Consider the following 22,140-nt stretch of genomic DNA (forward strand, 5'->3'; position numbering starts at 1 on the left):
GTCAGGAGTGCCTGGAGTCCAGGCATGACTTCCCCCTGGCTTATCTCCTCTTTACCTGTGTCCTGGGAACACTCAAAACAAGCTGGGGGAGACAATCATTTCCGCAGACACAGGGTTACCCCCATGTGAAGCAAGCAGCAAATTGATCTTATCACATGCCTCTGACCAGTTAGGGAGGCGAGTCAAAGAAGGTGCAGTGCGGAAGTATAATGTCACATGCAACATTTACAGGAAACTGGCTAGAAGACAGAAGGGGAACTTGAGAACTTGGTTGTTTTCAGCAGATTAAAACAACACAGGTTAGTGCTTTTTCCCCCCTGGAAAACTTTCCATAGCCACTCTAAAATACCTAATTCTCTTTCCTTGAACTGTCTTTAATGATTTCTCTAATGTGAAGAACTTGCTTTTTGGCTTTGAATGTAAGAGCCAGCGCACAGCTGTTAACTGCACGTTGTTAGAGGAACGAACATTGAGCCATTATGGTGAAAATGAAATTCTCAGAATCTCTTGCTTCCGTGTTTTAGAACTTCTCTGCTTCTGAAAGAACAAAACTTCAGATGTTCTTTAAATAACTTATTTCGTGGAATTCAGCTAGGCCTCTTGTCATTTTTACCTGTTAGTGTAAATGTGCAATGGGACAGATCAGCCTGTGTTTGCAGACGTGTGGGGCATTCAAAGGGTGTTAGAAAATACGGAAATACTGTGCATAAAAACGTGCTTGCAAGGTTATATGCAAAAGTTTGTTGTTTTGTGGAATTTTCATCTCATAAAACTCATCTTTTGGCTTGTATTTAATGTTAATATAATATCTCATGTCATTATAAACTCTTAAGTTTCCTTTTTTATTTTTTCTACTGTCCTCCTTCCCCCTTTTCTTTCCTTCCTTCTTTTACTAACACAAAACAGGAGTAGAGAAGCAGCAGTAGGGATAGCTTAAACATGAGACGAGGAAATCCTTTGCCCGGCACCAGAGTTGAAGAAGCAGGCCCAGCCCAGAGCAAAAGCTAAGCAGGCCCTGAAGAGGCCGTGAGGTGTGACGGTTGCGAGAGCTTTATGTCTTCAGCCTTGTGCTTCCTAGAGAAGAGTCTGCAAAAGAGCCAGAAAGATGGCTAGTGGGTTGGGAAGCAGCAGTCCAGAAACAGAAAGGGCCCAAGATTATTCCTCCTGAGGCCAGTGAGGGATAGTTTCATTACGCAGTGGCCTGCTGCTTTCAGACCTGTATGTGGAAAAAGAAAACGTCTCAAATCCGAGTTCAGAGAAGGAGATTCCTACATTATTGGACTGCTGTGCAGCTCTAGGACGGGTTAGCCAGAGAGGCTGCGGAGCTCTTTCTGGGTGTTTTTGGGAAACATACTAGACGGCTTCTTTGACTGTGTTAATGTGTTAACTGAGACAGGGAGGATAAGGAGGAGAGGACAGCAAGATCAGGAACTTCCTGTTTCATGTCTTCATTCCAGCCCAAAGTGTTGTAAAATGTGTCTGTATGATAAACAACGAAGGAGTGAGGGGCTCCTGGACTCACTTGTTTATATTCCAGTAATGCCAAATAACTAGAACAGCGATGAAAGAGAAAAATCATGGTTGATTCTGTCTTCCAATTGCCACATTTTTTTCATATTTTACTACCAAGTTGTGCAAGAAAATGGAGAGGAAGCTGACAGAGAATAAGGGAAGATTCTAAGCTAGACATATCAGCCCTAGTGTTTTCAGAAACCCTGCGCTAGCTCTGACAGAGCCAGCCCACATTGTCGACGGGTGTGGGGGGATAGAGGGAAGATTAGATTTATCGCTGGTTGGAGCACTTTGCACAAATGCTTGTAAGAGACATGCACATGGGAACTGCAGTAGGAAGGCCTCTTGTACCTGGTACTGCCCTTGAGCACCAGGAAGAGGCTTACAACTTCGCAGTGGCTGGACATTCCTCAAAGGAACTCTTCTTTCAGTTTTGTTTTGCTTTGTTAGTTGGCTGTACAGCCTTGCTGTTCCAGAAGTCTTATGTTCTGAAAATCTGCTGCTCATAGTGGAAAGGGACTTTTTATCTTTTTATTTTGTTAGAATACTTTCCAGATGGGCCTGATGACTTTTTTTTTTTTTTTTTTGAGACAGAGTTTTGCTCTTGTCGCCTAGGCTGGAGTGCAATGGCACCATCTCACCTCACTGCAACCCCTGCCTCCCCAGTTCAAGCGATTCTCCTGCCTCAGCCTCCCAAGCAGCTGGGATTACAGGCATGCGTCACCACACGTGGCTGGTATTGTATTTTTAGTAGAGATGGAGTTTCACCGTGTTGGTCAGGCTGGTCTCAAACTCCTGACCTCAGGTGATCCGCCCGCCTCATCCTCCCAAAGTGCTGGGATTATAGGCGTGAGCCACTGCACCCAGCTGCCTGATGTCATTTTTGTAAATGCATCCTTCCAAAAGCTGTTTGTATTTCTTCTGTGGGTCCTTATTCTTTCCTATTTCTCAGCCCCTTCCCCATCTTTCTACTTTCTCTGCACTGTGTTCCTTTGTGTTTGAGATGCAAAAAATGGTTTATAAAGTGCCGTCATTATATAAAACCTCTGATCCCCAGGTTCTGAAAGAATGAGTGGAGACCCAGAATGGCAGAAGGTAACAGATCCTGTTGGGTGGTAGAGAGCACCTGGAGTATTAATCTTTTGTGTAATTTTTAGATAGGAATGACTGCCAAGTTGAATACTGAGTTGAGTTTAAACGTCAAAGTGGAAAGAGGTGAAGTCACCTTTAATCTGGAGAAAAAATCGTGAATTTTGTCGGGAGGAACAGTATGGACACATTCCTTAACTCTCTAAGTAGAAGATGAATGAGGCTGACTTCACAAATCTCTCTTTTTCCTCAACATAGGTAGGCCTCTCCTCCCTGAATCCCAGATAATACCAGAGTGGCACTGCGGGTCGACATCCACAGACAGATGTCTGGGTGACCCTGGTTTCAGAGGGATAAATGGTGATATATACCAAACATTCATGCTAGTGGGGAAAAGAAAGTTAAACTCTGATAAGTACAACTTTTACAACTGAACTCATCCTTGGTATCGTTTTGAGTTGGCATGAACAAATCTGGAGGCCCAGCTCTCTGGATTTCTCTGAAAGAAGTTCCCGGGCATTTGTAAGGTATTATTGTTATCACCATCATATTGGGAAATACTAAGAACTATAGGTTTTTTTTTTTGGGGGGGGGTTAATTGTGATAAAGGACACATAACAAAATTTACCATCTTAACTATTAAGTGTACAGTTCAATAGCGTTAAGTATAGTCATATTGTGCAACCAATCTCCAGAACGCTTTATTTTGCAAAACTGAAACTTACACCCATTAAACAATAATTCCCCATTCCCTTTCCCCCAGCTCTTGGTAGCCACCATTCTACTTTCTGTGTTTATGAATTTGACTTCTCTAGGTACCTCATATAAGTAGAATTATACAGTATTTGTCTTTCTGTTTCTGCTTTATTTCACTTAGCGTAATGTCCTTAAGGTCTATCCATGTTGTTAGCACGTGTCAAACATTCCTTCCTTTTTAAGGCCAAACATATTTGTATGTATATATCAAATTTTTGTATCCCTTCATTCATCAGTGGACAGTTAGGCTGCTTCTCCTTTTTCGCTGTTGTGACTAGTGCTGCTGTGAAGATGGGTTTGCACATATCTCTTTGAGGTCCTGCATTCAGTTCCATTGGTATGTCCCTAGAAGTGGAATTGCTGGATCATAGGTAATTCTATGTTTGGCTTCTGAGAATTATCCAGCAATTGTGTCTTCTTATACCACTCTCCCTCCCAAAACACAAACTTGGAGATACCTCATATTACAAGATCATCATCCTTTTTCTTCAAGAATGCCTCAAACAAAATGTTCATGTCTTGCTTCTGAGCAGTAAGGATGCAGAGGGGACTTGGGCTGTTGTCCCAGGAAAAGGAGCAAGACCAGTGGGGCCATTCTGGAGAGGTGGCCATGGTAGGTGTTTGGATTACAGATTCTGTGCAAGGAAGTGGTAGGAAAGATGTGATAGACAGCCTGACACAGTGTTGTGTGGTGATTCTTTTGCTGGAGATGTTGTCTCCTAACTAAAATATCATGAATAGTAATGTATACTCTGTAACGTTACCAGGGAAGGGATTGCCTATATGCCTGATTGATTTTTTACTCTCCCATTTCAATTTCCCTCTATTTCTTCATCAGTCAGAAGGTTGGTGCTGTTTAAATTTTAAAAAAAAGCTCTAAGTGTCCCCTTCTCCCAAAAAAAGGAACTAGAAAATGACAAGAAGAGTTGCATTTGTGTATGCAAGTGGATAGAAAGCTTTTCCTGGAAAAGAATAAACTGGGAAAAGATGAGTCATTAAAGTAGAACCCTGTCATAGTACAACAAACTGAATTTAAGAGGCATCTGTTCCCAGCTTATACAACATCCAGTACCAGTTCCACAGTAGGTATTCACATGCCACTCAGATTGTTATTTCTCAATGCTAATGAGAAGCTACTGCTTTGAGACTGTCTAACTAGCTAGATACTTACCAGACTTTGTTTTGATATTTTCTGGTATGAATTAGGCTTCCTTTCTAGTTGTGTTCATGCCCAGATTTTAATATGACATAGTTTAAATTAACTCATTGTATTGTTTTGTAACCTAGTGTGGCTTTAAAACAGTCGTTTATTATGTAGGATATATGTTTGCACATACAAATATACATGTGTGTATGTGTGTGTGTATAATGGGAGGAATTCTCTAGGGCATATGTTTCCTAAATTAGAAGTCACTAAGTGATATCTTGGAGCCTACAATTATTTGGAATACTGCTATCTTCAGACTAGGAGGTTAAGCATGTATTAAACATAGAGATTCATTTGGGGGGGTTTGCTAGTAAACTGTAATTCTTTCAGTAAGTCACTGCTTTATTGAATGGTGATGATTTGGAGTATCTTCTTTGATTTCCAGGCCAACAATGGAAAGATTTGGTCTTCCTTGAAGCCTTTAGAGACCTGTAGAATGAACTTAACTTCTGAAAACTGGGTGTGGGGCCAATAGAGGGGCTGCTCAATACCTCACCAGCCTGCTATGCGGAAGGCTGGATGGAGGGGCTGCTAAAGGAAGAGAACTGCAGTTCCAACTCCGTCTCCTCCCTGCAGTGTGGCTTCTTAGGCAAGTTCCAGTTTAGAAGTCATCTAACTAAGTGAACATTCTTGAACTGCCACCAGGCCTCCCCTAAAATTCTTTTTTCTAAGCGAACAATATACGCTTTCAGTCTTTTTCTTCTTCCCTCTGCTTTTCCTCTTCTCTCCACTCCCCACTTTAACCTCTACCATTTCATGCCCATCACCTTCTGAAAGCTCAGGGCAGAATTTACCTACATGGACAGCATGCTTCCTTCCCTGGCCCTGGCTCTGAGCTTTTTATTCCTCTTCCCCAGAGCATTTAGTAGCGTTCCCTGCAAAACAGAGGAAAGTCAAGGCTGATAAGCATAGTTATCAGAATAAAACTGTTTAAGAGGTTTTATGTAAGAAAAATAATTTGGAAAATAACAATGTTTTTTATAAGATCCTGATGAATCAGGAAGGATAGTTTACTTTTTTTTGATAGAGACTCACTATGTTGCCCAACTCCAGTTGGAGTGCAGTTGCTATTCACAGATACAATCATGGCACACTACAGTCTTGAACCCCTGGGCTCAAGCGATTCTCCTGCCTCAGCCTCTCTCTGTTTTAAAGACTTCTTTTGAGGGTCCATAAGGAGGTAGCTGTAAGGGAAGGGGAACTAAAAAGGCCAGAGGATAATTTCCTCTAAAAGGCAAAAATGTTAGATTATTCAAAAACTATTTTTTTCCTCTACTTCAGTGCCAGGAACATCTGGCCTCAGGAAAAGTTTAGGAAAGATGCTGTTGTCATCATTTAAAACTTAAAGAGGTAGGTAAAAAATAATCTTGGAGTTTTTCGAACTAGAAGGGACCTTAGAGAGTTATATCCTTTTATTTTTAGATTTGGAAACTAAGGCCCAGAGAGGTTAGGTGATTTGTCTGTGGTCACCGTAGCTCGTTAATGATGGTAGAGGGTGTGGAACAAGGCCCCTGGCTACACACTGGTGACATAAGGGGGAAATGTTGAAGGGCCCCAAGGACTTTGGAATCTGAAAGTAGGTGCCCCTCTGGGATCTACAGAGGCCTGATCTTTGCCTAATGGGGGTGGACTAACAGATTGAAGATTTGAGGAACTTCCAGAACTCCAGCAAAGTGAACTCTATGTAATTCCTGGAAGACAGCACAGCCATATGGCTGGAATTTTGTGGGTAGAAAGCTAATCCATCCTACCTGGAGAAAGGTTGTGGGCAATGAACTGGTCCTCATGGAGCAGAAAGGAAAATTTCCAATGGTTACCCAGTATTGGCTAGGAAAAGAGGTCCTGAATCTTGTGGACATGAATGTGGATTGGTAAGTATGGATGAAGATCTGTTGTGAAGTATCTATTGGGATGCATTATCAGGGCTCACCATGACATGGATTAAGCAGTCCTCAGAAGGGTTAACCATCCTTAGCACTGATTCTATCACCCCTGAACCACATTCTGAACGCTAAGTCAGCTGCCTGGGTACCATTATCTCAGAAAGGTATATTCTGGACAATGGACATGGTCACTGGAAAGAAATGCCGTTTTTTGTAGATTCTGGGGTGTCCAGCAGCCTCTTGTGAATTTTTACTCAGCCATTCTGAGTCTGATGCCTCTGGCTCCCAGATAAAAGGGAGATTTGGGGACCTCTATGATAGCGCTCTGTGCTTGATGTAGTGTTCTGTAGTGTTCTACCCGTCCCCAAGAATGCCAATCGTAGGGGTCTTTTCAGGGTAAACAGCGGCCTCTCCTAAGTGTCAGGCCTACTTCGTTGTTGTTCCTCTTCAAAATGCCACAAACAGTATTAAAATTAAAAAATGAGATATAATACATGGGTCCTGCTATTAGAAATCAGAAGATGGCCAGGTGTGGTGTCTCATGTGTGTAATCCCAGGACGCCTTGAGGATTGCTTGAGCCAGGAGTTCGAGACCAGCCTGGACAACATAGGAAGACCCCATCTCTACAAAAGATTAAAAATTAGCCAGGTTTGGTGGCATTCACCTGTGGTTCCAGCTGCTCAGGAGGCTGAGGCAGGGGGATCACTTGAGCCCAGCAGGTCAAGGTCAAGGCTGCAGTGAGCCATGATCACACCACTGCACTCCAGACTGGGTAACGGAGCAAGACCCTGTCTCAAAAAAAAAAAAAAAAAGAAAAGAAAGAAAGAGAAATAAAGAGAGGGAGGAAAGGAGGGAGGGAAAGAGGGAGGGAGGGAAAAAGAAAGAGAAAGGAAGGAAGAAAAGAGGAAAAAAAGGAAGGAAGGAAGGAGAAAAAAGAAAGAAAATCATAAGGCCTTTCTTTGGACACTGGATGTTTTCAGAGTTTTTTCTCTGTTTTTCTTGTTTGGCATTTTCCCTTAATTCAGATCTATTTATTAAGTATCTTCCATGTGGATCTTATATTCAAGTTAAGGGATGTGGACAAAAAACAATAAACCTAAAAAATATTAGGTGATATGTATTAGGAATTTAGAAGGGATACGTGCTGTGGAGAAAGTCTAGTGGAGTAAGGAGGAGCAGAGCACAGTGGTGGAGGATAGGTGTAGGTGAGCTGGTAAGGGCAGCTGTCATAGAGAAAATGGTGAGAGAATTCACCATGCAGAGACTGGGGAAAGCCTGAGGACGCAGAAGCAGAACATGCCTGGCGTATTCAAGGAGTAACAAGGAGCCAGTAATTTAGAGGTGAGATCCTGGAGGGCCATGTTGGTCATGGTAGGACTCTGGCTTTCCCCCCAGAGTCTGGGAGGGAGGGGAGGACTTTGATCCAAAAAGAGACAATGATCTGACTTTAAATTTAACAGCTCCCTCTGGCCACTGTAGTGAGAGTAGACTGTGGGAGCACAAGAGTGGAAGAGAGGGACCAGTTAGGAGGCTATTGCAATAATCCAGTGAGACATGCTGGTGCCATGGACAAGGGTTAGCAGTAAAGATGGTGAGGGGTAATTAGAGTCTGGCTATTTTCAAGGTAGAACCAGCAAGACTGGCAGTTGGATTGAAAAATAGCAGAAGAGAGGAGTTAAGGAAGACAGGAAGTGCGGGAAGTGGCCTAAGTGCAGTAAGAATAGAAATGCCATCAGACTGAGATGGGGAGGGCTGTGAGTACAGCATTTTGGTGTGGAGGGGAGATACTAGGACTTTTGTTTGGGATGTAGTGAGTTTGAAATGTCTGTGAGACAGACAGCCACGTGGAGATGTCAAGTGGGCAGTTGGATATACGTGTCTGAATATAGGAGTTAGAATCCTAGAAAAAAGTCATCTTTCTTAATGGTCTTGGTTTATATCACTCCTGAATTCATCTGTAGCCTCTAAAACTTCCATTAAAAACATGGAATGTGACTCTGCATAGTGATACGTTCAGTGGTTGATTTCTGGGACTGAAATCAGAGAGAGAATGTTCGTTTGGGTAAACAGAAGTGGAAGAATCAGGATTCTTGTTTCAAACTTTGTTTCTTATTGCTTAAAACCTAGTGATTCCATAATTCTTATTTTAAGAAAAGAAGACCTTTTTTTAAATAAAATGGGCAAAAGCAATACCTTAACAAATCAAGCTTTCTTCTGCTTTTATGTCAAGGTAGTTGAGAGTATTGTGAGATGGTTATAATTTTTATGTTTATTTAAATGTCGTCTTAAATGTAATTGAAATTGCTTTTTGTCATTGAAACAGACATTATATAGTTTTACAAATTTTAATGAATTAATGTATGCCGTCTTCCTGTGGAAAAGCAGATACTGCTGGCCCTCCATATTCACAAGCTCTGCATCTGTGGGTTCAGCCAACTATGGATCAAAATATGCAACTTCATATTATCTTCATTCAGGAGGGAGAACCCTGAGTTCTTATGGGTTGGATCTAAGCATGCAAGACTATTGAGTTACATTTGACTCTGAAGTCACTTTTTTGTCTTCACTTTTTAGTCAGCTTGTGAAAGCAAAAAGCGTCTTATTTTTAAACCTGTGTTAGTACCCTGGAATAACACTGGCATTTCCTAGCCCAAACTGAGACTAAAAGTTTTGAATTAATCTTTCCCTCAACTTATAAGAAAACAGTTATCAAATTTGTCTTTAAATTATCTCATTAGACCCTCCACCAGCCTATAAAGCAGGCACTCCCATGAGCCCCACTGACAAAGGTGGAAATTGCCTCAGACAGGTGAAGTGAAGTGGTGATGCATTCCGCAGAGCGGGAATTCAGACCCAGATCTGTGTGCGTCCAGAGCCCCCCTAGCCTGCTTTCCAGAAGCATGGAGCAAAGTAAAACAAACCTGGGCATTTCAGTGAAATAATGCAGACCAAGAAGTCATGCAGAATGATCTCCTTTGTGATAAGCCCTTGAGGTCTCTCATTCAGAAAGCTCAGGAAGTTGCTAAACCAATCCTTGAAGTGGGAGGATTCATGAACCAAGTCTTTTCTTCGGCCTGTATCCTGTACAGTGGTGAGGCTACTCAGGTGGTGTGACGCCTGTGGACTGAGAACATGCCCTCCATCAAACCCACAAGGAAACTTCCACTCAACCCTCAGTTGCACAGAAGTCCATTGGTGCCAGCTGGCAGCAGCTGTCCCTGGCTGCTCCCAGAAGGCGCCTGGTAACTGGGAGACTGCCAACCAGCCGCCCCGAGGAGACCTGAGTGAGGGGTTCTGCAAGCCTTGGAAGTAGTCCAGGACCTTAAGGCTCTGGCCTGAGCTCAGGGCTCAGAAAAATGGGCAGGGCTCTGTCCCCACAGTGCCAGTTGTCAGAACGCTGTAGGGCAATGGGGTCAGCTTCCACACCAGTAGCCTTCCATGGGGGCCCTTGGGAGGAGCAGCCCCAACCCCCCTCCACAGTGAATATTCAATCTTATGTGCACTGGTGCAGATATCCTGGTTATTAAAATAATGAGATGCCTAAAAACCAGTTGGCGAATTGTCATCACCCTCAGCCCCCTGAGCACACCCCCAGAACCCCTACGACTTCTCCCACAATTCAACAACTAAAGGATGAATGCCAGCACAGTGCAGGGTGCCCCTGGACCCTGTTCCAGCATCTTATATTGTCCTAATCGGTTAGTGCCTGTGCCTCATTGGTTGTTAAATATTTTGAATATCACCCCATTTCCACTCAAGTAAGATGAAACACGGAAGGCATTTCTGTGAACAGGTGATGACAAATTTAGATGGGGGTCTACGAGGGGAAAATTGAAACCTATAATTGTGTCCCTAGTTCACTGGTTCTCTGATAGGGGCATGTGGATAGCATCCCAGGCTGTTTTTCACTAGTGAGAAGAAAAATACCTGCAGTGGTTATGACTGGAAAGGTAATAAGCAGAGGTCAGCCCAGCCCCTAGAAACACAATTTTGATTAATGTTTTCAGAGGGCCCCAAGTTTAAGAAGATTTGAATTTTGCAGGAAGACTTCTTCTGCACTCACTTTCCGCTCTAGTCCTACCTGTCGTTAGAAATGTGGTTATTACATCTAACCATGACTTGTTTGCTCCCATAGTTCAGTTGGTGACCACCTGCCCAGAGGAGATGAAAGGTTCATTATTAGTCGAGCTCCACTAATCCTGATTTATTAGTGCCAAACACTTGCCTTTTGCAGCTGTGAGGGAAGTTTTCAAAGTTGGTCTATTTCAGAGCTGCACTAGCAGTACCACATTTTTTGTTTGTTTGTTTTGTTTTGTTTTTAAGAATCTTTCACAAACACAGTAAATGCCCACAGATGATAGATTCCAGGGGTATGTGAGGAAACCCTGTGCCCATCCACAAAGCACCAGGCTGATTTTTAGATGGCGCAAGATAGACTGCATCCTTTAACACAGGGGTTTTTTCACCTGAAGTCTATGAACTAGATGGGAAAAATAGTACCTCTTTTTCACTAACCTCTAGCTAAAATTTTGCATTTCTTTGATTATGAATGTAGCCAGCGAACTGCAGTAGCATTAACAGCACTGTGACACCATCACCAATAGAGCTCATAGATATTTTATTTCATTTTGTGGCAGGCAGCTTGTAAGATGGTCCCCAATGATCCCCACCTTCTTAAATTCATGCCTTGGCATAAATCCCTCCCCCTGAATATATAATCACTTTTGGTGGATGAAATGTGGCAGAGAGGATGGGATGTCACTTTTGAATTTGGTTATAAAAAGACGGTGGTTTCTTTCTTGGGAGTTTTCTTTCACTCTATTCCTCACTCTCAGGGAAGCCAGCAACCATGTTAAGAGCTGCCTTATAGAGAGATGCATGTACAGAGAACTGAGGAAACCTGTAACTAACAGTCAGTGAGGAAATGAATCCTGCCAACATGTGAGTGAACTTGGAAGCAGGTTCTCCCCCAAAACTTTCAGATGGGAACACAGCCCCTGCTGACACCTTGAGTGCAGTCTTGTGATAGACCTTGAATCAGAGGTACCCAGCCAAGCTGTGCCCAAATCTCTGACCCACAGAAACTGTGATAAAGTAAATGTTTATTGGTTTCAGCTACTTAGTTCTGGGGTAATTTGTTACACGACAGTAGACTAATACACACTACAATTTCAGATATCTTTAAATATTGTTTATATGTATTACCATTTGAAAATATAGTAATTATTAGACTAGCCACTAGATCTTGTTATTTAATACACTAAGAAGCACTTAGGTAATATATAACACATTTGTTTTAAACAGTTTTGGTACTATGCATCCCCATCATTGAAATTTACCAGTTCTTATTTCTCAAAGTCTTTGGGCTTTAAGATAATTCATTATTGGAAATCATTCTGTTAACAACAAGAGATAGAACACCTCTTAGGAGGGCGCTGTGTTAGGTGTTGCAGTTGCCTCTGCCTTGTGATGTTTATAGTTAAAAGCTCAAATCCCAGACTTGCTAGCTGTGTAACCTCTGGAAAATCAAAACAAAGACCATATACCCACAAAAGTTAAAAACAAAAATAAAAATTGTTAAGAATTTCCTTATAGTTAATACAGGTTGCCATATAAAAGGTCTGACCTTGGGCAGACACAAGTGGTAATCAGCCAGAATAAATGCCTGAAAGACAACCGGTGGGTAGCAGCGACCACCAGCCCGCACTTAGGAGAGTGGGGATTCGGTGAGTTAGGTTGGGCGCACCCCACTGAGCACTGTCGGCATGGAGAGGGGATCCTATAGTGTTACTTTCCTTTCCTTTCCTTTCCTTTCGCCAAGGACAGTGTTTTCAGAGTTTGATAATCATACCACAGGTGGTTTGTGAGATGATTTTAGGAGACATGGATAAATGTTCTTTATTTAAATATTTATTTGTTTTAATGTGTATCAGAAAAAATGTACAGCAACATATGAAATTCATGATTTCATGGATATAGTTACTTAGGATGACACTAAATATGTCTTTAGATTTTTTTAGGTTAGTTGAGTTAAATAAAAATATTAAACAAATCATATAGTTTTGGTGGTATGCAGGCATGACAAAATTATGAAGTTAGTTTGCAAATATTTGAAGTTTAAGAACAGCACCTCAGGAAATTTATCAGGAGACCAGCTATATATCCACATTGAGAGATAACAAATTCATAGCTGTAAATTCAGTCAAGTTGTTGTCGGGGTATTTAATAACCTAAAGGGCAATGTTTAGAGGAAATGATTTTCTATGCTTCATGTCTCCCAAACTTCAAACAGCGTGTAACACTGCTGCTTTGCACTCCTTCCCAGAGCATGAGGAAGGAGGGTGGGGTGGGCAGTGATCTGGAGGGCCCAGCAGGCTTCTCCATTGTTCTCTCTTCAGTAAAATTAAATTCCATTTACTTTAATTCCACAAATTTCAAGGGCTAAAGAAGTTCGTGTTGGTGCCTAATCACCCTTGTAAGTAACTGTGTAGTCCTGCACAGTCCAAAGCAGGGGCCATTTGAAATGTGGCTAGTCCAATTTGAGATGGCCTGGGTCATGAGTGGAAAATTCACACTGGATTTTAAACAATTAGTATGAAAGGACAATATAAACTATCTCATTAGTAATTTTTATATTAATGTTGAAATTATATTGTAAATACATTAGGTTAAATAAAATATATTCTTAAAATTAATCTCACCTGTTTTCCACATCACTTTTTTAATGTGGCTATTAGAGAATTGCAAAATATGCATGGGGCTTGCATTGTATTTTTAGTGGACAGGGCTGCTATACCTATATACAGACAAGAGGAAGTACCCAAGTGTGTGGGTGATGCGGATGGGAGGGAGGGGGAGATTGGGAGGAGAGTTGTAACTGTATACTAATTATTCAGATCTATGACTCTGCTTATACCTCCCCTGATCTCCAGAGTTGTATTTTCATTCACTTTCTGGATATTTCATTCACTTTCTACTGGATCTCAAGCTCAATGTGTACAAATCCCTTTCATCCAAAACCTGGCCTTCCTCCTTCCTTGCCTATCTCATTAATGACACCCACACATCTAATTAGTCTCTATGTCTTATTATTTCTTTCTAATATATATTACTGAAACTCATCTCCTCTTTCATATTTCTTCTGCCTCTCTCTGATTTAAGCCTGCAACCTGGTTGTCTGTACCAACATAGATAAAGCTCTTGCCTTCAGAGTCTCCAGTCCTTCCCCGTACTGCCATTAGAATGAGCTTGGTAATGTACCACTTTGACCATGACATCGCTACTTAAACAGCTTACATGAGTCCTAACACCTCTAGGCGAAGTCCAAACTCCTGAACACTGTCTGACCCCAGACCACCTTTCCAGCCTCATCTCCCACCAGCACTCATTTTCCCAGGCCACTGTGTTTAGCCACGTGTGACAGCAGCCTTCTACAGTGGGCCCTGCCCCTCCACTCTGGGGCTGCTCTTCTTCCCCTGCTTAGAGGCTGCTTTCAAGCATGGGCACAGCTCACGTGCCCCCTCCTCTGTGAAGCCTTCCATGTTCATTGCTCTGGCACCCCTATGTCATCGTGTGCACCCCGTTACTGCCCAGTCACACTCACTGTGATAATTTGCTTACGTATCCCCAAAATGAATCCCTCATTTCTTACCTTGGTACTCTTCCCCCTTTTACTCCAGCATCTAGCACAGGGTCTGGCCATAATACAGACCTAGTAAATGTTGGCTGGATGAGAGGATAATGGGTACGTGCTGAATATTTTAATGATCCCAGGAAAAAATTTATTTGTAGATTTTAGCAGGGATCTTGAGAATAAAGTAGTAACTAGGTGTGAATGTTTACTTTTGCCTGTAAAATAACTTTTTCTAACTTGGTACTATGAAGATAAAATAGAGTTTAGAACAACTGTAGTTTCTTTTTTAAATATATTCTTGTGCAGTTTTTTTCCTTATACTTTCACCCTGGTAACAATGGCTTGTTGCTTCCATTAGGTTAATGAAGGAATCTGTTCTAAAGACATGAATCACAGGGCAAGACACCTAGATTCTAGTTGCAAGTCAAATATATTACCCAGGTCACTGAACTTCTCTGAGCTTTGGTTACCTTATATATTCACTGAGGCTGTTTACTCAGTGATCTCTGATTTCTATTTCTGAAATTCTAAAGCATTTTAAGGCTTCAGTGGTCTTAACATTGGAGACTGTAGGTCATAGGCTTGTTTTGCTCTTAATAAATATGCAAATGGCCCTTTGAAATTTTACTAAGGAGCATAGAGTTTAAATGTATGCATTATTCTGACCCATTCAAGAAACCAAATTAAGATAAAGATTTTCTAAACCTGCAGCATTCAGTGTTGTCAAGGGTATGGTGAATGGAGCTTTCTTTTTTTTTTTTTTCCCCTTGAGACAGAGTCTTGCCCCATGGCCCAGGCTGGAGTGCAGTGGCACAGTCATGGCTTCCTACAGCCTCGACCTCATGGGCTCAAGTGGTCCTCCTGCCTCAGCTTCCCAAGTAACTAGGACTACAGGTGGACACCACTACACCTGGCTAATTATTTAATTTATTGTAGAGACAGGGTCTTACTGTACTGTCAGGCTGGTCTCAAGCTCCTGAGCTCAAGTGATCCTCTCACCTTGGCCACCCAAAGTGCTGGGATTATAGCTGTGAGCTGCCATGCCCAGACCCTGGAGCTTTTATGTAGCCAAAGGGAGTCTAGGCCTTCCCTGAAGGCCATTTACACTGTGTTTGAAGTAAACTTAAATTGTTCAAACTCTTTGATCCGATACTTCTGTTTCTATAATGTATTCTATAGCATAATCCTACCTGTGCACAAGGATTTGTATATAAGGATATTGGCATTAGCACCATTATAAAAGCAAAGTAAGAGATAGCTAGATGACTATTTTTGAGAAAGGGTCTCACTGTGACACACGGGCTGGCGTGCAGTGGTGCAATCACTGCAACCTCGACCTCCTGGACTCAAGTGATCACTTAATGTTAAGTGTTAAATAAATAAGTTATTAAGTAAGCATTTTTAAAAAATGAATGTACTACAGTCATTAAAAGTCATGCTTTCAAAGAATACTTAGTGGCATGAAAGGATAGCAAAAACTGGATTCAAAACTACATTCATGCTTTGGAGGCTGAGGTGGGAGGACTGCTTGAGCCCAGGAGTCAGAGACCAGCCTGGGCAACGTAGTGTGACCCCGTATCTAAAAAAAAAAACAGCTGGGCATGGTGGCACGCGTCTGTGGTCCCAGCTACTCAGGAGGCTGAGGTAGGAAGATCACTTGAGTCCAGGAGGTCGAGGTTGCAGTGATTCTACCACTGCCCACCAGCCTGTGTGTCACAGTGAGACCCTTTCTCAAAAACTGTGTGTGTGTGTGTGTATGTGTGTGTGTGTGTGTCAGTTAATAAGATTCATAATGAGTGGAGCCAAAGAAAATGCTAATTGTGAGACAATGAAAGAGTAAAAGACCCTCTGCAGGGCCTCTTTAATAGGAGGGACTTTATTGTAAAGATGGGCAATAAAGGAGACAGGAAACTCAGGACTAGCCCCACAGGGAGGCACAGACCGAGCAGAAGCATGAAGCCAGACCACTTGAGCTCAAATTATGTCTCTGCCACTTGTAAGTTCTGTGGGCTTGGTTAAGTAACTTAACTTGTATGTTCCATCAGCATCAGCAGCACCCAGATGTATCTTACAGGGTTGTGAGAATTGAATGAGTTGATAATACTTATAAAAGCACCTAGAACCCTCCTTAGCACATAATAACAGCTCAATACATGTTCATTGTTACTGTTATTATTGTTAGTATTAATATTATTAGAATTATTGGGACTAGGATGTGGTTCAGGTACCTGAAAAGCCATGCTGCACCCTCAGTCCCAGGAGATGGCAGATCTCCCCTCTTCCTCTCTTAAGTCCACTGATTGACTGGCTCAGCTGTCCGTTTTTGCCTGCTCTTGTTTCCCTGGTGCTAACTGCCTGCCCCTCCTTGATCCTCAGTTCATACTTCTGAGACAAGGAGGGACCTGAGTTGCCTCGTGCATTACCTTTTCCTTGTCTGTGCCGAGCTTTTCAGGACAGACCAGCCCACAGCATGCTCTCCAGCCTGAGGCCTAGCTGGCCTGGTCCAGTTGACCATGGTTGGGGTGAGCCCAGCTCTAGTTGATCTCAGAAGGGGAATGTGGGCACAAAGGAAGGTCTTTTAATTATGGGATTTTCAATTATTCTGGAAAGAGGACTTGAAGAGTATAAAAGAAAAGTTAAAATAATAACCCTACTGAAGTGGCAAGATGACCTTTGGCATTTCACACCTAGCATACCAAGTCGATTCCTTTTCAAAGCCTTATTAGTTACCGTTAAAATCCACAAAGGAAATTGTGTGACTAAGAACTGTGGAAATGAAAGGAAACCTCGAAGGCCTTTATTGAACCTCTGCCTTTCCAGGCCACGCCCTTTCCACCTCTGCATCAGGTCACACTGCAGTTTGTCTACTTTCTGATATCTTTATTCACTTCTTTCCATTCATGGACTGGCCAAGAAAATATAATACGATATTTAAACTACACAGAGAGATGCTGAGGGCCTCCGAATAATTTCCTACGGCTGGGTGAGACCTTTGGGAAACGCTGGTGGGGAACATCACCACCACAGGGTGCGCCCCCAACCAACCGCACTTCCTTCTTTCTCTGATGCTGCCATGGACTCAACTTTTCACCACTCCCTGTGTCCACAAGGTGATCAGAACAATAACACTTCACTCCCTGGAAGTCAACCCATTGCTACTTGAAGACCACACCGGCTCTAGTCATGACTGATAGAAATTACCATTTGCTCCAATGCCTATAGCTCAGTATGAAGCAGACAGCAGGTAGATGAATGTGTACAAGGAGCCTGTGCTCACAGGCTTTGTAACACCATCATTCTTTCTGGGCTGTCTCTCTTTTCCAGATGCCTATGATTTGGTATTTCTCCTGGCCAGAGAGTAGCACTGGAAACATTGAACACAAAGTATTCTAACCCTTATTGCTCAATGTGTTTTTCCAGAGCAGCCCAAAAGGTTATGCTGGGTTTCTTGGGCTGCAGAGGATAACTGGTGCCACCTAGAAAGACAAACAGCAGAAACTGCAGAGCTTGGACTGAGCTCAGACAAAAATCTCTGCTTCTTGTACCCAGCTTGAATATTATGGTCAACACTTGAAGAAGAGAAAGCACCACTTAAAACATTTTAATTATCCCCACATGTGATATGGGCCCTAAAAGTTCTGAAATGAAAACGTCACTATCTAGTTGAAGGTCAGTGACACAAGTTTCAGTTATTAAAGGTTTATCACTCTTTCCTGTCTTCCTCTTAAAAAAAAGAAAAAAAAAAGTCAAATAAGTCATCAGTTGTGAGACGAACTTCCTTGATGACCAAAACCAGAAGACTCTTTGGGCTTCCTTAACCCAGTTAGCAAGAAACACCTCAAAATAGCAATACAAAGCCAGGACTGAAAAGAATTTAAAGACCATTGCTGACAAAGTTCTTGTCAATTAAAAGTTATTTGAAAATAAAAATAAGGATCTTTTTGAAATTTTGGTAGCAGTTGCCACCTGTTCTCTTAGAAAAGTAACTGCTTTTACAGAAAACTAAATGATTTTTAAAACCTAGTAAAACATGGTCTTTATTGCTTATGTATTCCCTTAATTTGAAGAATATTTTTAAATGCTTAAAAATGGAAAATTCAGTATTGGTCACCTTAAAGATTCTAGATGTATTTCAGCCCAAGCTTGACAAACAAGTGCTTTAGGTATCCGCTCAGCTCCTTAAGGACAACACTGTGGAAGAAAGACTGTGGAAAGGCCTCAGCAGGGGAGAAACCATGTGGTGGAGGCTCAGAGTGAGCTTCTGATCTAGTAGTGGCTTCAGGAAGGGACGCCAGACTTGCCATTCCAGCAGGGGTCAAGGCCCCCTGTCTCATGAAGAGGAAGGTGTGAAATCCTCTTATAGACACATGACTCTCTTTCAGTGTATTTTCTTTATTCCATCTTGACCTCAGGATGGATAACTCATCATCCCTTTTGGCACAGATCAAAACCCCTGGATAAATGCCAACCTTCAGTTTGCCTGCATGTGTGCAACCATGGCCAAGGTAAACTGGTCTTTTGGGTTTCTTTTGAGTTGAAATGAGCTGAGCTGTTTGTTCCTCTGAGCCATATACAGATGCTTTTTGAACTATCTTTGTGTTTGCGGGAATTTTTTTTTTCATGGTATCAGCACACCACTTCCTCCAAGTCATTACTTTGAAACAGTTTTGTAGAGGGAGATATTCCTGCTGGCCACCAGCCTAGCCAAGCAAAGTGATGACTGAGGGATGGCAGTAAAGCTTTATTAGTGCATTTCATGTTTTTGGATGAATTCATGAAATGATTTCTCATCCACTAATTTTGGCAAATAGGGGGTGGGCTGTCATCTGAGCTCAGCAGTAGAAAACAGCACTTTGTTAATACCAAGCATTGGCTCCCCTGTTTGAATGATACTCAGAATTTCAGCTAAAATAATGTCCTCCGATGACCTTTGCCTGCTCTTCTCTTTATGAGAATTCCACAGAACTCTTTTGAATGTGGATTTCCACTTAATCTTTGATACTTCCAGGCTCTTGGGTCCTGATAAATTTTAGAAACTACAAGTTTGAGTGAAGCCATTTTTAACTTCCCTTTTATTTTGCTTTAAATATTTTTAGCAATGAATGACCTTTGAATACTTTTAAATGTTGCTATACAAACATAAAGTGCTTTTACTAACATTTTATAAATATTCCCTTTTCCATAAATTCATAAATTGCTTTTGTCATGAAAATAGTAATATTTTATAGTATTTTAAGAGTAAATTCTAAGCCTTTAAGAACTTTTATGCCTACACTAAGGAAAATAGAACTAAAGATTTAAAATATATAACCATACTACATTTATAGTGATTTTTAGGTTCTCTGATTCATGCATTAAAAACTGATGTGATTCCATAAAATTCTGACTATATTTTTAATGTAATTGCTTATTTTGTGTAGGAAGTGGGAGGAGTTATCCTTGAGGCAAATCATCACTGAATTGACCCAATCCTTTTATCAACTTTATTTTTTTTTAAACCCAAATTCTAGCAAAGCGATAACAGGTATCAATTTCTTCCCTAAGTAATATATTGTACACTGTCTTTATTATGGTTTGGGGGCATTTTAGAATAAAGTCATAACTTTAAAACTTGTTTAAAGCTGCACTTTTAAGACTGATTATGTACATGTCACAGAATCCAGAGTAGGATGAATATATATTGCTATTCTTCTCCACTGCTTGAACTTCTCCATGTTACTTATGCTATAAATATTTTTGAGATACTCTCATCTTTGTGTATCTTAGCACTTCTGAGAAACTCTCATCTATATTCTCAAGATACGGGGCAGAGGAAGCAATAGGAGAAAACTCTATCTCAACATTGGTGCAAATAGAGGTTGGAAAGCATTGCAGTGAACAATGCTAGTGAAGAGTAAGATGTGCCTCCACAAGGTGTTTTGCAGCAGGTTAAGAGTATAGCTTGGATAGTAGGAAGTTCTGTATGCAGAAGCCTTTGTACTTTGGAAAATAAGATTTCACATTGATCTTCATACTTGTTTTCCATGAATGCCTTGCCAGTGAGAGTTGGATACTCTGTTTTCTGTGTGGTGTTCAGTTTTGCCAAAGCTTTATTTGACTTTTGGCACTAGTACCTTTCACGTCAGAGTGCCATCAGCTTGTGGTGGCAGAACTTGGGAATAATGATAGGAATTGTGGCATTTTTTTTTTTTTTTCTCACTTGCGTAGTTAAATCAGATCTTGCCTCAAGGCCTATTTTCTCCCTGTTTGTTAGGTGTCACCTCTGAAAACATTCCCAGACATTTACTGTTCTCTTTGTTTACTCCTCAACCACTAGAATAAAGCAGCCTTGAAAATAAGCAGTCTTCCATTCCCTGGTTGTTTGAGACTATCTGAAAAGCCTTTGAACATTTTCTTAGTGAAATGAAGAGGAGTCCTGTTCTCTGCAGTGGAGGATTTGGGGACAAGTGGCTCCACATTCTGCTCTTGGAACTTTAACTTAACTACTGATTAGCAATGGCGCTCTCCAGGTGAAATGAAAACAAGTCAGTGAACATAAAACCAACTTATTCATCCCCGTTTCTTAACTTTTAGGAGCAACTGTGTTTTTAGGAAATTTGTAGGGCATTTTTTTTTTTTTGTTCTGAATTTGTGTTCATTGAGTCTAGTGATGTTTGGAATTACACAAAAATACAGAGGCATTAGTGAATGAGAATGGCCAGCACAAATTGAATGGATCAACGTCAGCTTTTTGAAATAGGGCTAAGTATATTTGAAAATGAGTTTTAAATAAATGACATAAATGGAGACTCAAGTGATTAGCACCTACTTTTTTCAAGTATCAAATAGAGTAAATTATTCTTTTTTGTTTAATATAAATTTTTTAAAATAACTCATAACTCAGCACTATAAAAGTCTTCATTCTTACATTGCATTGAATTATCCCTCTGTAAACAAAAGGAGACACTTTCCCAGCTGTGTTCCCACCTTTGCCGTCTTAGTTGTCAATCTTTTCCTCCCTGCCCAGCCTACCCTTGTTTCCTCTTTTACCAAGTAGCATGAACTGGGGAGAAGTTCTGCTCACTTATTAATCATAATAATAGCTAATATTGTTGAGTATTTAGTATGTGCCAGGCACTTCACCTCAAAGCATCTGCTTGTCTAATTTAGAAGTATCAAATATCTCCTAAGTGCAGGATGAAGAACTCTGCAAAGTGAGGAACATCCTGTCACAAGTCTTCACTTGGGAAGAGCCAAGTGGAAAGGAGATCAGTTGTCCTTCTAGCCCAGGACAGCTGGAAATTCCACCCCACCAAGTAGATTGCTAGAGTTGCTTTGAATGACCTATGCTCAAAAGAGGTTTTTATCATCAAGTTTGCAGTCATAAAAAAAATTCTAAACTAGATTTTACCTTTTGTAAAATATTTGCATAATACCTAATGAAGATGGTAAAAATGAGGGAAGCTTGAGTATTCATTAGGTCAGCCTAAATTACTCCTTGGTTTCTGGGAAGTTTGGTCTTGTGAACACTAAAATAAGGTGACTCAGGGTCACAACTGCTGTTTTCTGTACCTTAGACTTTAGAAGTTTACACATGTCTGCATGTGCATAACATAAACCAAGGCATTCCTACTTTTGCCTTTGAGGCAGGAAGAGCTATGGTAAGATGTGCCTAGAGGTCCTCCCCTCTCCTCCCAACATGGGATAGAAACATTTCTTAGAGTGGTGAAAATTCTCATAGACTGCACAAAATTAGTCACAGCTAATAAAATAAAGGTAGTCCTTGGTTTATGAACATTTGTTTTATAAACACACAGAAATGATCACTGCCTTCCACCCAGTCTACAAATGGTTAGAATATTTTATTTTGTTTATGAAAAATCATGGAGTTTTTAGGTAATCTGTAGGTTCAAATAGGAGGAAATAAGAGTAGAGTCACACACTATCTAGGGTTAACTTCCTTAAGTTTCTCTAAAAAAATACAAAAAACTAGCCGGGCGTGGTGGTGGGCGCCTGTAGTCCCAGCTACTTGGGAGGCTGAGGCAGGAGAATGGCGTGAACCCGGGGGGCGGAGCTTGCA

General features: G+C 41.3%; 1 protein-coding gene across 1 annotated transcript in view; it reads left to right on the forward strand.

Annotated features, from left to right (window-relative positions):
- The first annotated feature begins 211 nt into the window (after positions 1 to 211).
- The window catches only part of WIPF1 (WAS/WASL interacting protein family, member 1), a 73,690-nt gene continuing 51,761 nt past the window's right edge, over positions 212 to 22,140 (forward strand). The window contains exon 1 of the mRNA XM_011991882.1: positions 212 to 299. The gene's annotated coding sequence lies outside the window, so the exon portion shown is untranslated. The remainder of the gene's footprint in view (positions 300 to 22,140) is intronic.

Source organism: Mandrillus leucophaeus, unplaced genomic scaffold (genome assembly GCF_000951045.1).
Source record: "Mandrillus leucophaeus isolate KB7577 unplaced genomic scaffold, Mleu.le_1.0 Scaffold40, whole genome shotgun sequence".
Lineage (NCBI taxonomy): Eukaryota > Metazoa > Chordata > Mammalia > Primates > Cercopithecidae > Mandrillus > Mandrillus leucophaeus.